Source organism: Narcine bancroftii, chromosome 10 (assembly GCF_036971445.1).
Source record: "Narcine bancroftii isolate sNarBan1 chromosome 10, sNarBan1.hap1, whole genome shotgun sequence".
Classification (NCBI taxonomy): domain Eukaryota; kingdom Metazoa; phylum Chordata; class Chondrichthyes; order Torpediniformes; family Narcinidae; genus Narcine; species Narcine bancroftii.
The window spans coordinates 85964050-85983998 of record NC_091478.1 but is presented as its reverse complement, the minus strand read 5'-3'; the positions used below and the strand labels follow the sequence as shown (position 1 = coordinate 85983998).

The window sequence follows — 19949 nt, the reverse complement described above, 5'->3', positions numbered from 1 at the left end:
CACCCAGAATTCCCTGTGGGCATGCTTGTATCAGTGGTGTTTTGTGATTTTCATTCTTCTTCTTTCTTTGGCTTGGCTTCGCGGACCAAGATTTATGGAGGGGGTATGTCCACGTCTGCTGCAGGCTCGTTGGTGACTGACAAGTCCGATGCGGGACAGGCAGGCACGGTTGCAGGGGAAAATTGGTGGGTTGGGGTTGGGTGTTGGGTTTTTCCTCCTTTGTCTTTTGTCAGTGAGGTGATATACAGTCTGTATAAAAGCTAAAAAATACTAACATTGTTGCTTGTATACCCAGAAAACATTGGTCAGCATACTTAACACAGGTAAATCAAGTTTGACACAGTATTATCGAACTGAATTTGACCTAACAGCATTTTGAAAACAAACTCAAAGCTCTTGTTTACATTCGATAATTCCATTTTCTGGATGTGGTTCAGAAATTTCATCCAGACGGTGGAACTTTTGAAGGATTTTTTTCTTTGCATTATATACTCAAATATTTTTCTCTCAAAATATTTCTTAGATATAGATACACTCAATGACATAGCCAGGAGCAACTTTTAATTCAATAACTTGAGGAAAGCTGCCAGGATGCTTACAAGAGCAACACAGTAAAATCTCTCTCTCTTCATTAAGGAATGCAAGAAATGGAAGGAGAACATCAGCAGGTCCACTTTTCAATAAAATCAAGCTGATTGCGTCTTGATCTTAAAACTTCCCTGTCTGTCCCCAAAACAATTTACTCTTCCTTTTACTATTCAAAAAAAAAGTCCTATCTCAGCTTTGAATCTGTTCAGTGATTCAGGTTCCACAGATATTCATGATCACTGAGGAAAGAAACTATGTCCCTCTACCATCTTGTTCTGAAAAAGTTTCAAATGTTCACAAAGGGAAACAGCCTCTCAGCAAGTCTCTGCAGTAAGATCACTTCCCAACAGCGATCTGTACACACCCATACCCCTCAATCATTCTTCACAGGATAAGCTCTTCATCTGCTGATCTTCAAGTTACCTCGCACTTTAGCTCTTAATCCCAGCCCAGTCTCCCTCCTACACTGTTCCAATGAAGCTTGATGTAACCCAGAGTTTTGGAACTGTGATTAAGGATTCTGGCAACTTTTTGACCTTTCTTTTTCTCCTATTGATGCCACTCAACTTGCCGAGTCCCTCCAGTGGATGGTTTTTATTTTAATTTATCATCATTTTCACTATTATCCAGAGTAATTCAACTAATTCTTCTGCAGGTGAACTTCCTGCCGTCCGATGTCTTCCACTGCTTCTGCCATTTACTTCCTCTGTCTTCCACACAACCACAAGGCATTTTGGTTCTCTTGACCTCACTCTCTCCAAATCTTAGAACTTGTTTTATTCCTAGCTATTTCCACATCGGATGAAACCATCATCAACTCGAGACCTAACTCTCCACCAGTTGACTAGGCTGAATGTTCTCAGAATTTCCTGCTTTTATTTCAGAGTTCTACCATCAGCCGTGTTCCGATTGAATGCTAAGACTGAGAACAATCTGACTCAGTACACCATAGTGGTGGGCAAGGAGATGAAATGGTTGACTTGGGAATCTGATTGCGTTGAGGGGCTGAAGACAAAGCTTTGTTTTTCACAAAGTTTACCTGGAAGTAAGCTGTGATCCATTGAGGGCTGAATGTCGGGAGAGCCGACCGACGGCACAGTCAGTGGAAACAGGGTTTGTGAAGGGGCACTAGATATCCGTGTGTGGAACTAGACATCTATGGTTGCTTTCACAAAGTCGTCATGGCTATCCCTCGTGGTCAAAGATGATGGACTTCGTTCCATTGATCCATTTATGGGCTCTCAAGTGGTTTATGTCCAATCTTGGCTTTGAAAGTTCTTCCGTATTCAGGACAGGTCGTTCCAGAGGGCAGATCGGCCTTTGGTTGTTGCTGCCTCTCTTTCCATTTATTTCTCTTTTCTTCGAGTTCTCCACATCTTTTGGCTTTGAAAGTTGCTGTTCCTTCTCGTATGATGGTTTGCCAGAGTTTCCTGTCCTTGGCATTGGTTTCTCAATTATTGATATCAAAATGTTACATTCCTTCCTACTTTTCAATCGCATGATGGTGATCCCTCTGGACGTGACTTTCCAGACAGGATGGGGTGAAGCAGACTATTTTTAGGGCACCTTTTCTAGCCCCCTCCTAGTTCAGGGTGAGCAGAGTAGATCCTAACCAGGACTGCTCAAACGTCAATACAGCTGCCGAACTATTTTCTTGCTTCTGCCCAAAAGTTGAGTGACTGAATTAAGTATTCACCGCTTTCGTGCCAGTTCTTAGCTAGGAGTTTCCAGCCATCACAATGCCTGCTCCCGTCACCCTCACCCAATTACTGAAAGTCTTGAGGAAATGTCCCCCAGAGTGAAGTTGCCAGTGCATGTATTTATTTAATGTGCACTTGATGTTGCACTCCAAGAAGCCCACAATACTTCACAAATCAACCAATGGCATGAAAACCACAATCGGAGCTGATGGATTTATTGCAGCCTTTGTCCGCCTTCACAGCCATTGAGTTTGAAGTAACTTCATCTGCCTGTCTACCATTGAGGACTTGGTTGGATTGTTCTTTGTCAGGGACCTATCCCTTGAACTTGCCACCATGGGTGTCCCTACCAGGAGCACAGCTCCAGATGGCATCACTCTTGTGATTTCAGGACCACACAGCTTCTCCACCATGACAAGGTGACAATCCATGGAGAAGTTTCACCAATTAAGTGAATGTGAAATCAAGTATTGCTCCTGGGAAGACTCCACAAGTGACAGTAGGTCCTTTTATAGAGTTTTCAAAAACTGTAACTGTAAAGGAGGAGATTCTCCACCCTCACATTGCTGATCCTACCTTAATAAATACTCCATGAGTGGCTCCAAGTCGCCGACTCCGATCCTTCCAGGGGGTAGTCCCAGCAGTGGAGTGGAGCACTCCACCTTGCTTCGTAAATGTCCAGTTGCAGTAAGCTGTTAGCTAGGGGCGGGCTAATGACACACAATGAAGCCATCAGCCTGTGACCCAGGACCTAGTCGAGTCCAGTGCCAACATTTAAGAAACGCACAACAATGTTTACTTTCTGTTATGTACATAGATTAAACAGTTAATATTTTAGGGGGGATGTGGTGAAAGAGTCCTACAGAATTTGCAACTGGACTTAATGCTGTAAGAGGCGGTGGCTCCACGCTGAGTGACAGCTAAGCCTCCTACACAGAGAAAAAGATCTTACTTCTCTACCCCCTCCCCCCACCCCCTCACCTACCTCCCTCTCATTCCACGACCCCCTGACTCACTCAGGGTGAAGGAGCTGGAAGGGGTGGAGCAATGCAGGCACCTCTGCTTCCAGCATTGAGCCAGAGGGGCAGCACCAGGCAGAGGAGTTCCAGCTCTGTGGGGGATTATGAGTTTAAAAAAAAGACGGCCACTGCTCGCCCCGGCCACATTCGCCCCACCTACATTAGCTTCCTGAGGACTCACCCAGACGCCGCTCCACATAAAAACAATTCTGGAGCAGCCTTTTAAAGAGTTGCTCTTTAAAAAGGTAGGTGCACATTTTTTTCTGTGGATGGAGCCGGCTTCGAAGCCCTCCATAAAAATACCCAGAGTTGGGGCAAAAAGAGAGCAATTCCAAGCCTTTCTTTGCTATAATTGTACAGGTAAGTGTGAAAGTTGGAGAGTGCAGCCCATTAAACTAGACAATATAAGAAAGGCTTGGATGCACAGTGTGTATGTAGAGAGGACAGACTACCCATAATCAGTTGAAGATCTCAGTATAGCAAGATCTCTCCACAATCAGGATTGCATGATATGCAGTCTGCTAACAATACCAATCTCCCCAGCAAGTATATTGCTGCTTCAGAGCCAAATGCATCATGGCAGGGAGAACCCTGTCTGAGAGCCTAGTTCATCCCTGCAATAGACAATTCAAACTGGGTACAACGGCATATTTTATCTCTTCCACATGGCAAAAATCAGTCTTGTCATACATCCTTTCTAGCAGCTCACCTAAGGAAAATGAAAATGAATCCTCCAAGGCAAACGGTTTTGAGTGACAGACATCCCTTGGAATCAAGCATAGATTGGTGTGGTTTACAGCTGAGCACTAAACCACTGGAGCCATCATCCTCCTTCTGAATTACTGCATTTTCTAATGAGCATCAAAGGATTCCTGATCCTAGTCAGGCAAAACTGTAGCAGCTTTCTCTTTATCTCTTCATTGCTTTATTGCCTGCCAGCTTGTGCCTTATCACATGCTACGTCCCACTGACAGCTCATGTCACATCTGACTGTGTTTCCCCAATCTAACTTCACCAATCAATATCAAAGTTTGTCAAAGATGATCAGCTATTTTATCAGAGTAATTGATTATTCCTGACACACATCCACATTAGCTGGTAGACCCACTTGAGATTTTCACATATCTTGTCAATAGTTCGGATTTACATCTTTCTCAGAGATTTCCTTCGACTTTTGTTTGTTCTTTCTGAAGCACAGAAAATCGTAGTTTCACGGGTTAATCTCTTGCTGCCTAATTTTGATCTTTTCAGGTTTTTTTTAATATTGCATGATTCCACTTCTCCAAACAGGTTGAGTTAATTACATTCTTGACCTTTCTGGCAATACCTTTTACAGTCAGCATTTGGTCATCAACTGTGTTCGTGCAAGACTGTGGCTGACTGAAAATTAAATTCCTCCAACACATTACAGAAATAAAGCAGAAAACCAAAAAAAGTCAGTTTCACATGTTCCATACTTAATCAAAATACATTCTCTGAAAAATATTAATTTGCAAAGATAAATATCTGTACATCATATCTTATTTACATGTATGAAAGGAAATAGAAAAGAAAATTGGATATAAATTGAGTTCTTTTTTTTGAGGTCACCTGTAGTCATGCCTTAAATAATTCAACATAAATGAAGCTGAGATTTGTTTCAGTTCTTTTTTAAGCATTTGGCCAGCAGTTACTGCATATTGGTAATCGCCCTTGAGAAGTTGGTCACAGTGGTCCACCAGAGTCCTTCTGGTGAAGGCCTTTCAAGAGTGCTGTTGGGCAGATAGTTTCATGATTTAAGCCTAGCAATGATGAAGCACCTCCAATATTTTATCAGGTCAGGACAGTAATAACTTGCAGGGGAGTATGGAGGTGGTGGTTCAACTCCTGCCCTTGACCTCTGAGTGTGAGAGATGCAGTTGTAGATCAGACAAGTAACTGCAGCTCATGTTGTAGATGGTACACAATTCGCAACTCACACATTATTTCACTCTGGTTTTACCCTATCACCCCATCCCCTCCACCCTCATTCTCCCTGCAATTCAGACTGTGGAAAGGCTTTATGGGATACTTCTGATCCATGAATGCTGCAGTTGTATAACGTAACTGGTCTTGTTGAATTACTGGTTAACGGCATCTCCCAGAGTGTTGATGAGTGGTCACAGGATCATGCCAAGCAGCCTTTCCTATTCTTATGTCAACTTTTAACATAATTAAAACTTTATACATATATTCAAAACAAGGAGAGAGTAGGATGACTCAGGGACAAAGGTGGGAAGTTATGCCTGAACCCAAAAAAAGCAGGTGAGATATTTTGGACTGGTATTCACCACAGAAAAGGGAATGGGGTGTAGTGACATCAGGGAGGAGTATGCTGAGGCATGTTGCTGTTAAGAAAGAGGTGGTGTTGGGTCTTTTGAAAAATATTAAGGTCAATAAGCCTGCAGGGCCCAATGGAATCTATCCCAGGTTATTACTGAAAGGCAAGGGAGGAGATTGCTGGTAAAATGACAGAGATCTTTGTATCCTCATTACCCACAGGTCCTAGCAGACTAGAGATAGCCAAAGTTATACTTCGCTTAAGTATGATCAAACCAGAAAATTGTAGAGGCTGGTGAACCTTTTATCAGTGGTAGAGAAATTGTTTTTTTTAAATATTTTTATTTTTCACACTGTGAACCATATCAATCAAAATACATACAAACATTTCCCTCTTAAATATACACAGTGGCATTTTCTCCCCTTTATTCCCCCCTACCTTCCCTCCTCCCCTCCAAACCCATTAAACGTTCAACATATATAATACAATAAACTCACTAAACAATGTCATCACACAATGAAAATAAACAAGAAAATTGCGACATCTACTTTTACAGACTGGCTCGGGTCATTTTGTCTTCTTATCGTTTTATCATTTTAGGGGGTGGAAGTCTGAGGCAAGCCCTCTCTGTTGTGTTCCATGTACGGTTCCCAAATTTGTTCAAATAATGTGACTTTTTTAAAAAAATTATATGTTATTTTTTCCAATGGAATACATTTATTCATTTCCATGTACCATTGCTGTACTCTCAGGCTCTCTTTTGATTTCCAAGTTGACATTATACATTTTTTTGGTACAGCTAAGGCTATCATAATAAATCTTTTTTGTGCTTCATCCAGTTTAAAGCCTAATTCTTTACTTCTTATTTTACTTAGAAGAAAGATCTCTAGATTTTTTGGTCTGTTGCTTTTTGTGATTTTATTTAATACCTGATTTAGATCTTCCCAAAACTTTTCCACTTTCTCACATGCCCAAATTGCATGTACTGTTGTTCCTGTTTCCTTCTTACAGCGAAAACATCTATCTGATAATGTTGGATCAGTGGTAGAGAAATTGTTGAAGAAGATTCTTAGAGGAAGGATTTGCGCACATCTTGAAAAGCATGGACTTAAGCTTTTCTGCTTTGTTCACATCTGACAAATCAGATGGAATTTTTTTTACGTTCCAAAGATGAGCAGTGGATGTTGATTTTGTGGACATTAGTAAACCATTTAACACGGTCCATCGTGGTATGCTGATACAGGAGATGAAGGCACATGGGATCCACAGGGACTTGACAGAATGAATTCAAAATGGGGTTGGCCATAAAAAATGAAGGGGAGTGGTTTATGCTGGTGATAAATATATAAACGATAAATTGGAAGTCAAATGAAATCAAAAGGTGCACAGCAACCTTGTTGTGCAAAGGGATCTTGGGGTGCAAGAACATAGCTCCCTTAAAGTGACCACAGAAATGGATCGGGTGGCAAAGAAAGCAAATGGCTTACTTGCCTTTATCATTTGGGGTATTGGGTATAAGAGTTGTTAAGCAATGGTGCATACAGTGGTTTTAAACTTGTTAGGTCAGATTTGGAAATTTTATTTACAACACAGTAGAAGCAGATTCCAGACATTGAAACCTGTGCTACCCAATTACACCCAATAAACCTGAATACCAGTACATTTTTTAGAGGTTGGAAGGAAACCAGGAAAAAGCTATGCAGATCATGGGGAATATGTACACACTCCTCACACTTACATCAACAGTGATGAAGTGTTTTGAAAGGCTGATGATGAAGCAGATCAGCTCCTGTCTGAGTGGTGACATGGATCCATTCCAGGTCTACAGCAGATGCCATCTCACTGGATTTAAGCAAAGCCCTGGAACACCTGGACAGCAAAGATGCATACATCAGGATGATCTTTATCGACTACAGTTCGACATTTAACGCCATCATCCCCTCAAAACTGATCAAAAAACGCCAAGATCTGGGAGTTAACACCCCTTTGTGTAAATGGATCATGGATTTCCTCTCCTCCAGACCATAATCAATGAAGATTGGTAAGAACGTCTCCTCCACATTCTTCATCAGTACTGGAGCACCACGGGGCTTTTTCTTAGCCCCCCTGCTCTTCTCACTTCACACCAATAAACCATGTAGCTGGGTACAACAATAACACTATCTACAAATTTGCCAACAATACCACAGTAGTGGTATAAAGGATGGAGATGAGTCAGCCTACAGGAAGGAGATCGTAAACTTGGCTCAGTAATGCACCAACAACAACCTTATATCAGTGTCCCTGATTGTTGACCAGGAAAGGAAAGCTAGAGGAATACAATCTAGTGATCATTGGGGGATCAGAGGTGGAGAGGGTAAGCAAATTTAGGTTCTTGGGAGTCACTATCTTGGAAGATCTTTCCTGGGCCCAACACACCAATGGCATCATGAAGAAAGCACATCAGTGCCTCTACTTCTTCAGTAGTTTGCAGAGTTTGGTATGACATCACAAACCCTGGCAAATTTCTACAGAGGTGTGGAGGAAAGTGTGCTGACCGCCTGCATCACAGTTTGGTGAGGGAACACCAATACCCCTGAGTGTAAAGTCCTCCATAAGCTAGTGGACACAGCCCAGGACATCACAGGCAAAATTCTCCCCAGTATTGAGTACATTCCAGGGAACGCTGCCATCGGAGGGCAGCAGCAATCATGAAAGACCCACACTCTGTTCTTGTTACTGCCATCAGGAAAGAGGTATAGGTGCCACAAGACTCGCGCCACCAGGTTTAAGAACACCAAAAGATTCCTCATTGACAACCTCAATCTGAGACTCATTTAAAGACTCTTATTTGTGCATTTTATTGATTTTCTTTTGTATTTTTTGTATTGCACAGTTTATTTATATTCATTATCTATTTACAGTTCTTTTATTTGTTTACATGTTTATGTTGTGTACAGTTTACTTCTTGCACCACAAATTAGTGGTAATTCTGCCACGCCAGCACGAAAAAGGAATCTGACAATAAATCTGAAATCTGAATCTGATAGCACCGGATTCAAACGCGGGACACTGCACTAGGGTTGCACTAACTAACTGTGCTGCCCTGTGTGGTTCTGGTTGGTGCATTGCAAAAAGGATTTTGAGGTCTTTGCAGAAAAGGTTCACCAGGATGTGGCCATATTAGAGAGTATTAGCCTTCAGGAGAAGTTGGATAAAGTTGGATTGTTTTCTCTGGAGCACCAGAGACTGAAGAGTAACCTGATATGGGGTATATAAAATAATGAGAGGCATAGATAGGGGAGACTGTTCTAGTTATTTTTCCCAAGGTGTTAATGTCTTATATCAGGGGCATCGATTTAAGGTAAGGAGGAGAAGTTTAAAGATATGTGAGGTAAAATTTTTTACGGTGGTAATTGCCTGTAATGCACTGCCAGGACAAGGGGAGTGGAGGCAGCAATGATTGCAACAATTAGGAGACATTTAGACAAACACATGAATGGACAGGGGGTGGAAGTATATGGGCCACGTACAGGCAGATGAGATTAATTTGTATTCACATCTTGGTCAGTACAGACATTGTGATCCAAATTTCGGCATACAGCATGGTAACAGGTCTTTTCGGCCCACATGCCCGTACTGCCCAATTGCACCCAATTCACCTACAACCCCCCCAGTATGTTTCGAAAGGTGGGAGGAAACTGGAGCCTCTGGGGAAAACCCACACAGACATGGGGAGAACATACAAACTCCTTAAGGACTGCGCGAGATTCGAACCCTGGTCCGGGTGCTGTAACAGTATTGTGATAACAGTGCCTGAAGGGCCTGTTACTATGCTGTACTGTTCTCAGTTTAATGTAATTACTTGAAGTTCTTTCAAAAACTGCAATTTAATTTCATTTTACAGCATGGAAACAAGCCCACCTGTTCAAATACTCCCATTGACTAATTAACCTACGATTAACCCGTATGTCTTCGGAACGTGGGAGGAAACCGCAGCACCTGAGGGAAACCCATGCAGTCCAGGGGAGAACTCAGCTTCTTTACAACGTTAACAGGTTACTGTATAAGAAAGAATGTGAACAACAAATCAGTGCCTGAATATGTGTCCATAGGAAAGATGATCAGACAAGGTGGGAGTTCAATGTTGGCTCTGAGATGCAAGTGTACATTTTTAAACACTGCAGGTCATAAGCATCTGTTGATCTTTGTTAAATCCTAGAACTCTTAAAAACATGCACGATTGCTGCAATAAGTTAATAACCTCCTTGCGATTCAAAAGTAGTGTTTTTACTGGGTATTATGGAAGTGGAAGCAGAATGTGTTAGAGGAAATGGTCTCTTTGGAGAGCTTTAAGTGGAAGGCGGGGGTAGATGTTCCTGGAAGAGATGAGATGTTGGAAGTGTACAAAACTGCAGATAATAATCCTTTGGAATATGAAGATTGATGGGTGGAAGAAAGAATATGCCCTTCTTTCAACACGTCTTTCATCACCTCATATTCCCTTGAACTTCAAACCCAGAAGCCTGATTTTCTTTCAATTTCTGTTAACCCCACCTCTATCTGCTTCCACTGTATCCATCTCTTCTACTCTTATTCTCACTCTTCTTTCTGGCCAAGTCTCTTACCCCCCGCCTCCTCCCCATTCCAGTGGCCTCTTCCTCTACCAATCTCTCCACCTCTCCCATCTTTGATTGTCCAATATCCTATCACCTCCTGGCCACTCCCCATATCTTCCACCATCCCATTTTTAATTTGTCTTTATAGACGTCATCTCCCCTTCCTACTTTCATCGCAATAAAGGGTCCTGATGAAAAAAGTTGACTGGCCCTTTTTCTATCCTTGGACACAGCCTGAGCTGTTGATCCAGCTTCTCCTTGCTTCCTAAAGACTCCAGCATCTGCAGTTTTTCTATTTCTCAAGCATGTTCATTTTTTTTTGCCCACTGACATCCACTATATACTCATTAATGAAGTCCTCTCCTAATAATGGAAGATGGGTCAACCCGACAAATTCTTCAGCAAAAGGTTTTAAGTGATGGAGCTAATGGATCAGGAGGTGTTGAATCTGTCCCCTTGTTTTGTGGATTTGCTGATGTCAGTCAGAGCTCTCGAATGGGTTCAGCATTGTTGGAGAAAAGCAAAAAAAAAATGGACAGAATTCCTCTGAATGTGATCCATCTGGAAGGATGCCGAGACGGAGATGAAATAAGGAAAAGGTTTCATCTGTGATGAAAAACCTTTCGGCACCAACTTTGAAGGCCACAGTGCACAATGGTCACAAAGTTCATCAGTCTGTTTAAGTGAGTGTGATATATGAACAGAACCTGACAATCTTAAAAATTGATTATTAGATTTTCCCTTTTGGTTCCACAATGCACATGCACTCAGTTCACGGGGAAAAGTTCTCAACAACTGGCAGCCTTGGCAGACACACTTATCAGTGTTACCGTCGAACACTATTACAAGGATCTAACCAGTGTTCTTGACGCAACCTACACATTGATCAAACCACCTATTCAAATCAGCAAAGCCTGTCGAATATTAAGCATTGCGAGACTCAATCCTGGGTAGAAAGAAAGACAGCACAATACTTCCTAAGTAAGCACATTTAAAGGTTTAATTGTTGAATCTTTGTGCCTCCAAATCTTTCATCTTCCCTGGTGCTGGTCTGTGTTGCTCAGTGTCCACATCTTTACTCACTTAACGTCAATAGTCTGTTCCTGTCAAATTATCACTCACTAATCGAATTCATTGACCTTTTTACTTAAGAATAAGTTAGCAAACTGTTTGGCATAAATTCAAAATCCTAAGATTGAGAAAAGCTGCAGAGAAAACCATGTAGGAAGGAAGAGTTTGGGCTATTGGGGTTGTATGGAGCGGAGGCAGAGTCACTGGTGTTGAGATAGTTGCTTAACAATCTGGAGTCATTGGTTACTGGTGTAACAATGATGTTTTGGAAACACTGAGAGGAAGGGATATAAATAATGGTGGACAAAGGTGCTCAGTAATGAAGAGGTCAGCAGTGGTGGAGAGTACATAGGTGGTTCATGTTGGCGAGGGGCTGATAATACCCTAAAATATTAGTGGCTCATTGGGAAATAGAAAAGTTATTGAGAAGGCAGATCCTCAAAGTGACCGTGGCTGATGTGATTTCTCAGTCTGTCAAACAGAGACTTGGAGAAAACCTTTTGACGTCACCACACGTAATTTTCCCTTCTAACCAGGTTCCTATCATTACCAAAACTCATTGGTAAGTGCTGAAACCCAATGTTCAACTATTCCCTGAAATCAGTACTGCTAAAATGTTCTTAAAAGCAAGCTTTCACATTCAGCTGTTGGGATGTGAAATTAACAAATTTATTTGTTGCTCATTTTTAAACATTTTTCATTTCTGGTAACATCCACAGAAATGAATGGATACAACAGAAGTACCCACAAGATATTCTAACTGACCAGAAATTAATGTAATGCAATTATCACTGTGGCATTGTCCTTGTAAACAGTTTACAAATAAGAAGCACTTTCTAGATTTGTATAAACAAATACAGCGATGAAGAAAACATCATGATAATAAATGCATTACATTTGTGTATTCTCACTGATTTAACAAAAGGTACACTGCCTTGGCAATAATAAATCGTTTCTATAAAGCATTTTTGCACCTGGATTCAAATAATCCTCATCAAAATATCTTGAAGCAACTGCAGATTTTCACTTTGCATGATCTGCTGACCCACTCTGCTCTCATTCAAGCAGATTTTTTCAGCAAGTTCTGCATAGATTATTTGAATGCTCTGAACTGACCAAGTGGTTGGAATTCAGAATGAGTGAACCCTCCTTGGGCATCATGCTACCAAGAATTTCAAGTACTCCTCCTGAGCCTCAATAGGAAACTGACACTTGCTGGGCAATTGGCCTTCATTTGAAAAAAAAAAATCAAATCATTATTCCGTGCAAAGAATACACAGTCGGTAATTCAAAGCTCCCTCTTGGTAGTTAGCTGGTTTTACACACATTTTTGAAGATGATGCTCTTCTTCTTAAATCAAAGCGGACCTGCTCTGAAAGCAAAGTTTATTCTCCGGGGAATGTCACTGTAGTATTCAGCACAAGTCTATGAGCTGTTTCAAATCTGTATAGTCAGCACAGCAAGAAGAAGGAATGGGACCACCAATATTATATCCACTTTCCCATCTGGGAGCTGGATAAAAGAATTCCATAACACTGCAGGCAAAACAGTGCTGCCTTTTTACATAGACTTTGCTTACTGGGGGGTCCTAATAATGTTTCCTGTAAAGAGTAGTGAGAGACAGAAGGGGGTCAGATCAAAAGTCCATTTGAAACTAGAGGGGAGGAAGAACATGTGGTGAATGAGTTTTCCAAGCACATACAGGATTATCCCCAGGGAAAAGAATTCAAACAACACCATCTGGATGCCTGTCTCCTGGGAAAACGGCCGTAGCAGCTGGACAACTGATTGAGAATGCATCCCCTGTTGGTTGTTAATGGGCCAATAGATATGACCCTGTGTTCCTTGCAGGAAATGGCACCAAGACTCACCCCAATTTTCTTGTGTGACCTGTGCTACATTCTATATGGTGTCACGTATAGCTCTGAACTGCAAAGAAACCTGCGAGAGAGCAGTTAATGATGCAGCTGAGTAGGAGCTGCTGGTTTGAATCATTCAGCTATTGTTCAACAATAACAGAAACACTGTTCATTCCTTGCAATTTGCAGACAGTCGCTCACATCAACCTCGCAAAGCTTTTAAAATCCCGTATCAGCTGACATCATCTGCTGGCAAAATGAGTTTATTTGAACTGCAGTTGGCTCAGCTGATCAGATTGTGCCAATAAAGTATTTCCATAGCAATCTCTCCAAACACAGTAGTGGGCTAATAGAAGTGCCAGCTTCATTATGACTACCCATTCCCTTCGGTGGGAGATGCTTTCATCAACGGGACTGCTACTTAAAGTACTATGGGAGAGACAAAAAGGTTCAATGACATGCTATATATTACAGAGGAGAACAATGGAAAATCAAATAATCTTTCAAAACTATACAGCTTGGTCTTTCTTTAAGAATAGAATAGTATTTGTCAAAGAGTAAAAGAATTCATACTTCAAAATTGCATGGCCTGGATTCCTTTGATCCTGATCCTTTCTACTGAATAAACAAATTGAACTTACTCCAGAATCTAATAATCTCCATGGATGTGGCTTACATATCTCAAACAAACTAGACTAATGCCAGCACATATTAAGACAGGCTCTAAGTCTCTCTTGCCTTTGTCGTTACATTGCAGGCACAGAGATAAGGACATTTGTGATGTAGCTTTGGATTTTCTCTTTGTTTTATGTGCATCTAAGCACATTTTCAGTGTTGGATTGACATCACAGATTGGAGTACACAATGCTTAATATCAATAAGCGGTTTAAACCCTACCCACCTATTGCACTATTCCAATCTCAAAGACACCTCATCGGTGCCTGTCAATGTTTTCCTCAACATGATGGGCTGTGGAGGAAGAGTGCTTTCAGAAAAACTCAATATATCCCAATCTTGAAAAGACTCTGAACCTTTTTTTTGTGTAATGTGAATGCTCTTGCCCATGCTCTGGAATTCCTCCATAATTTGTCACCCAGCTCAGTTGCTCTTTGCCCCTCTCATTCTGAAGCCCAGAGGATGAATCAATGGGAGGAGGAGCAAGGAAAGGGCAGAACTTGCAATTCAATGCAACAGGATGTAGATTGTGCTTTGTGTTAAACAGCATTTGTCAGATACGAAGAGAAAAAGCATGCAAAAATGCAAGTAGTTAGGCATTTTAGAGTCTGGAGTCACAAAGCACAAAAAAGGCCTATTGGCTCACCTTGTCCGTGCTCTCAAGTTCTCACCAAGACTAATTCCATCCATCAACACTTGGCCTTAGCATTTCAGTATTCACCCAGATACTTTTAAAATGTCAATGAGGGTACTTGCCTTCACCACCCTCACCAGCAGTGTGTTCCAGACTGCAAGCACCCTCTGGGTAATAATATTTTTGCTCACATTGTTTGCGTAGCTTTTATGAAATATAGCTCTTTGTCCACTTCCAATAAGTAGAAATTCTGCCTGGTCCGCAGAAAAAAGAATCTCAGGGTTGTATGTGATGTTATGTATGTACTCTGACAATAAAGATGAACTTTGAACTTTGGGATTAACTCTAGCCTTCCCATTCCTTGACTTGAATCTACAGCCTCCGGTTTTAGATGTCTTCATTGTGGGGAAAAATTCTCACATAACTTTGTATATATATTTTTTTAATCAGGTTCTCTCCTCCCAGTCTCCTCCACTTCCTTGAAAACAAACCCACATCATTCAGTCTCTCCTCATAACATATCATATCAGGCAATACTGTGAAATAAGCAGCTTGTAACAGCCCATTGAGCGGGAGTGCACAGAATGAATTCCACTTGAAATATCAATCAAAACGTAATGAATGCTCATACATACCCTTCAACAAAGTAAAACATACACCCACAATGAAGACGCTGGGTTATGTATCTTTATCATTGCTATATAAAGTATGCCTATTGATTTCCTCCAGTATTGTGTTTTTACTTCAATCACTGCACCTGTTGACTTTTGTGTTTTATCCACAGTGAAGAATCAGATCCAACCAGGAGGTATGCTCGATGAACCAATGTGCTGTTGAAGAGGGAATGTTTATGGAGTCTTCTGAATATCCAAACCAACTCTTAAACATGGAAATAGGGCAACAAAAATTTCTGCCGCAGATGGTAGATGAGAGGATGGCAGTGATCAGCAGACCAGAGTTCAAAGGGCAATGATGAGAGTCTGACACCCAGATGAGTGAGGCAGAAGGGATCTAAAGATAAGGACAAAGACTTTAAATCTGTCAGACTGCAAAAAGGGAAAGGAATAGAGTTTAGGGAAAATTCTGGTGAATAGGCAAGTGAGTTCAGAAATTAGGTGCATCATCCCTTCCCTTTCTGCATTCTGAATGGATCATTGTTCCTGCAATACTTCCCTTTCATGCATTTGAAGAATTGCAGAGCATGAATCGTGGAACCAAGGGTGTAGCACTAAAAGGCCAGACCTACATATCCATGTCACATTCATTCCTCTCAATGAAGGGCGACTATTGAATAAGGTGCAGAGGGCTTCAGATTAAAACTTTGGGGGTACACTGAAGTCGACCAAAGTGGGAATTGGAAGAGAAATATTTCAGTAAATCAATGATAATATAATTTATGGAGAAGGGAACAGAACCTTCCACCAAGAGATATACACTAGGGAAGATGGGAGGAGGATCAAGTGGAGCAGAATTAAAATTGAGCGTCAACCTGACGAGCTAAATCAGGGGTGGCTAATCCTCAGCTCATGAGCCGCATGCAGCTCTTTGATATCCTGTCTAATGTGCGGCTCACGGAAAATCCATTGGCTGAAACAGGAATTATACGAGCTGGCGCTCACAATGGTAGTTTTACTGGGTGTGGCTTGCGATCACGTGATTGCTGCGGATCCTCTGAAGTTTATCATATATGGCTCTTGCGTTAGGCAAGTTTGGCCACTCCTGGGCTGAGCTAAATGACCCAATTCTGTAGCACCTCTCATTGGTAATCCTCATTGGGACAAGCAGGACTGGAATAGGAGTAGATCTGACTGGCGCATCAGAAGAGTATAATTCACATTTTTGGAATTTATTCCATTTTTGGGATCTGTAGCCAACACCACCATTTATTACTGATTCTTAAACACCGTGAAGATGAGATTGTGAGCTATTTCTTTTACTGTAGCAATCCTTCTGTTGAACAGCCCTAACCTATCTAATTTCTCCAGGTAACTCCAGCTGTCCTTTCCAGCAACATCTTTGTGAATCTTTTTATATCCTCCCTTAATCCATGCTTAACCACATCTAGCAATTAGAACTACAAACAATACCCCTAGTGTGGTCTCACTAACACCTTGTACAGTTTTAATAAGACACCCAACTTTTGTCCTCACCACTGAATGTGTTGAAGGCAAATGTTCCATATGCTTTCTTCTCCACCCTGTCTACCTATGTTGCCTGTTTCAGGTAGATATGTACTTGTAACCTGAGGTCCCTCTGTTCAATGACTAAATCTGTACTTCATGTCCTGACCTGTTTTAAATTTCTAAAATGCATCACTTTACACTTTTCTGAGTTAAATTCTTTCACACATTCCTTTGCTCACTTTCTCAGTTGATTTAGACCAGTGGTTTTTGAACTTTTTCTTTCCACTCACATACCACCTTCGGTATATTCCCTGTGCCATTGGTGCTCTGCGATTAGAATGGGATGGCTTACGGTGTGGTATGCGAGTGGAAAGAAAAAGTTTGAAAACCACTGCTTTAGTCAAACCTAATTGAGTCATTATGTGCACAGTTTCATAAATCCAAAGGAAATGGGCCAATAACAATTTTTCTCAAGCAAAATATTTCAGTAACAATTGGGTCTAGAACAGTGATTCTCAAACTTCCTTTCCCACTCACATACCACTTTAAGTAATCCCTTACTAATCACAGACCACTGATGGCATAGGAATTACTTAAGGTATAGAAGTGGAAAGACAAAGTTTGAAAACTATTGATCTAGATCTTGTAACCGGACACAACATTCCTCACTGTCCAATATACCGTGAACGTTAGTGTCATTCACAAACTCACTGACCACACCACCTACATTCTCATTCACATTATTAATATACATGACAAGCAGCAGGGGAATCAGCACTGATCTCTGCAGCACACCACTGGTCACTGTTCTCCAATATGAAAAACAAGCCTCGACTACCACCTTTTACCACTCACCACCAAGCTAATTGGCTGGTTCACCCTCAAACCCACATGATCCAACTTGCCAGATCAGCCTATCATGCGGGACTGTCCATGGACTCACTAACAAAAGGGAGAGAGTTCCACAGATAAATCCAAAGATGATGAAAACGTCCCAATGTACGTAGCTAAAACAGAATAATACACCACTTGGACAAGAAATTGCAAGTTGTGGTGTTTCCATGAGTCTGCTGCCATTGACCTTCTTGATGGCAGAGGTCCATGATTGTGGAAATGATGTCAGAGTAGTTGCCTGCTGTCTCTTTCATTTGCTGAATAGAAAATGGAATTCAATTTCAAGTAATCATCAATAATGATCCCAACTTTCAAGAAAGGAAGGTCGGGATGTAGCAGCTGAAGATGGTTAGGTCTAGGGCACTGCATTGAGAAACTCCAACAGAGGTGTCCTGAGCCCGGGATTGATTGATATTGAACTTTGTGTCATATATGAATTCACAAGGAATTTTTTTTCCCTTTAGTTTTACCAGGGGCTCCTTGCTGCCACTCCTTATCAAAGGTGTAATGACAAAGAAGCTATAAGGAGGTGAGGAAAGCAAGAAACAACTGATATTGGGAAAAACAACAGCTAATTAACCATCCCATGTTCATTTACATGGTGTATTATGTTCATATTCAACTTAAATTAGGTTATATTTAAAAACAAAAATGTACTATTAGCCTCCAGACACATTTGTTCTCAGTATAATTTGTTTTTCAAAGGAATATATCACGCTACTTTTCTCACATGATAATGTAAAAAAGTTCATGATTATTTATCCAACAACATTGTGGAAATGCTGTGCCTTCGGGCACGTATTTTATTGGTCCACCTACAAAAAACTTTCAATTTCTTAGTTTGTCCTTTCACACACATTATAGTTTTAAATTTTAAATTTAAATTTTTTAATTTAAATTTAGACATACAGTACAGTAACAGGCCATTTCAACCCACGACCCCGTGCTGGCCAAGTTACACCCTTTTAACCTACAGTCCCGGTATGTTTCAAATGGTAAGAGGAAACCGGAACTCCCAAGGAAAACCCACACAGACACAGGAAGAACGTATAAACTCCTTACAGACAGCGTGGGATTCGAACCCTAGTCCCAATCGCTGGTGCTGTAAAAGCGTTGCGCCAAACATGCCATCCTACAATAAATATTCCTACAGTGAAGTTGATTAAATAGAGCAATTCATTCCTAGATACCAAAGTAAGTGATCACCAATTTAATTTTCAAGAAAACTTGTATCAGTACAAAAAAAGCTCACCCTATCTGCGAAATCTATTTTTTTTTCAATTTATGGTTTGCAAAATCTTTTGCACAATCATACTCATTGCTCCTAATTCTTCTTTTTTCTTTGGCTTGGCTTCGCGGACGAAGATTTATGGAGGGGTAATGTCCACGTCAGCTGCAGGCTCGTTTGTGACTGACAAGTCCGATGCGGGACAGGCAGACACGGTTGCAGCGGTTGCAAGGGAAAATTGGTTGGTTGGGGTTGGGTTTTTCCTCCTTTGTCTTTTGTCACTGAGGTGGACTCTGCGGTCTTCTTCAAAGGAGGTTGCTGCCCGCCGAACTGTGAGGCGCCAAGATGCACGGTTGGAGGCGATATCAGCTCACTGGCGATGGTCAATGTGGCAGGCACCAAGAGATTTCTTTAGGCAGTCCTTGTACCTCTTCTTTGGTGCACCTCTGTCTCGGTGGCCAGTGGAGAGCTCGCCATATAACACGATCTTGGGAAGGCGATGGTCCTCCATTCTGGAGACGTGACCTATCCAGCGCAGTTTGATCTTCAGCAGCGTGGATTCGATGCTGTCGGCCTCTGCCATCTCGAGTACTTCGATGTTGGAGATGAAGTCGCTCCAATGAATGTTGAGGATGGAGCGGAGACAACGCTGGTGGAAGCGTTCTAGGAGCCGTAGGTGATGCCGGTAGAGGACCCATGACTCGGAGCCGAGCAGGAGTGTGGGTATGACAACGGCTCTGTCTACGCTGATCTTTGTGAGATTTGCTCCTAATTAACCTAACTGTAACTCTCCAAAGTCAACTTTCTATTTGGATACAATCATATGACAACTTTGCTGGGTTAAGCAATTGATTGTCTATATTTCTGAAGGATTAGTCCTTTATATCTGCTCTTCCTTCCCCAGAAAGGTCACATCTGTGTTAAAAACTATTTTTGGATTGCATTGTATTCTCTAGTGAAGGGTTTTAACATGATGGTGAAATCAGATGCAGCTTTTACGTGTGTAGTAAAAGGAAATAAACTGCAAGAAAGGAGGATAAAATTATATTAATTTGAAAAAATAAGCGAAAATGAAGTTGGAAAAAAAAGATGGATGATAATGACATGACTTGGGAGTGAAAGGTCCTAACGTAATTTTAAAAACTGATCACTTCAAATAGACTTTCTGTTCGTAGAATGCATTTTTGTATACACCTTTCCAAGAAGATCTGGAACAAAATCAGAACTGTTCAGTATTATCCGCACTTACAGCCAGCAAAAA

The 19949-nt window shown here is 41.3% G+C and overlaps 1 protein-coding gene and 1 long non-coding RNA gene across 3 annotated transcripts in view; one reads left to right on the top strand and one right to left on the bottom strand.

Moving 5' to 3' along the window:
* LOC138744861 (plasmanylethanolamine desaturase 1) overlaps positions 1-19949 on the bottom strand; it is a 152122-nt gene that overhangs the window by 7240 nt on the left and 124933 nt on the right. The window lies entirely within an intron of this gene.
* Positions 1549-18029, top strand: LOC138744862 (uncharacterized). Of its 2 annotated transcripts, XR_011345819.1 has the most exons (4): positions 1549-1633; positions 9493-9718; positions 15228-15251; positions 17925-18029. It is a non-coding gene; the product is annotated as an uncharacterized lncRNA (long non-coding RNA). The 2 variants fall into 2 exon arrangements; XR_011345820.1 differs by lacking the exons at positions 15228-15251; positions 17925-18029 and adding an exon at positions 11995-12223.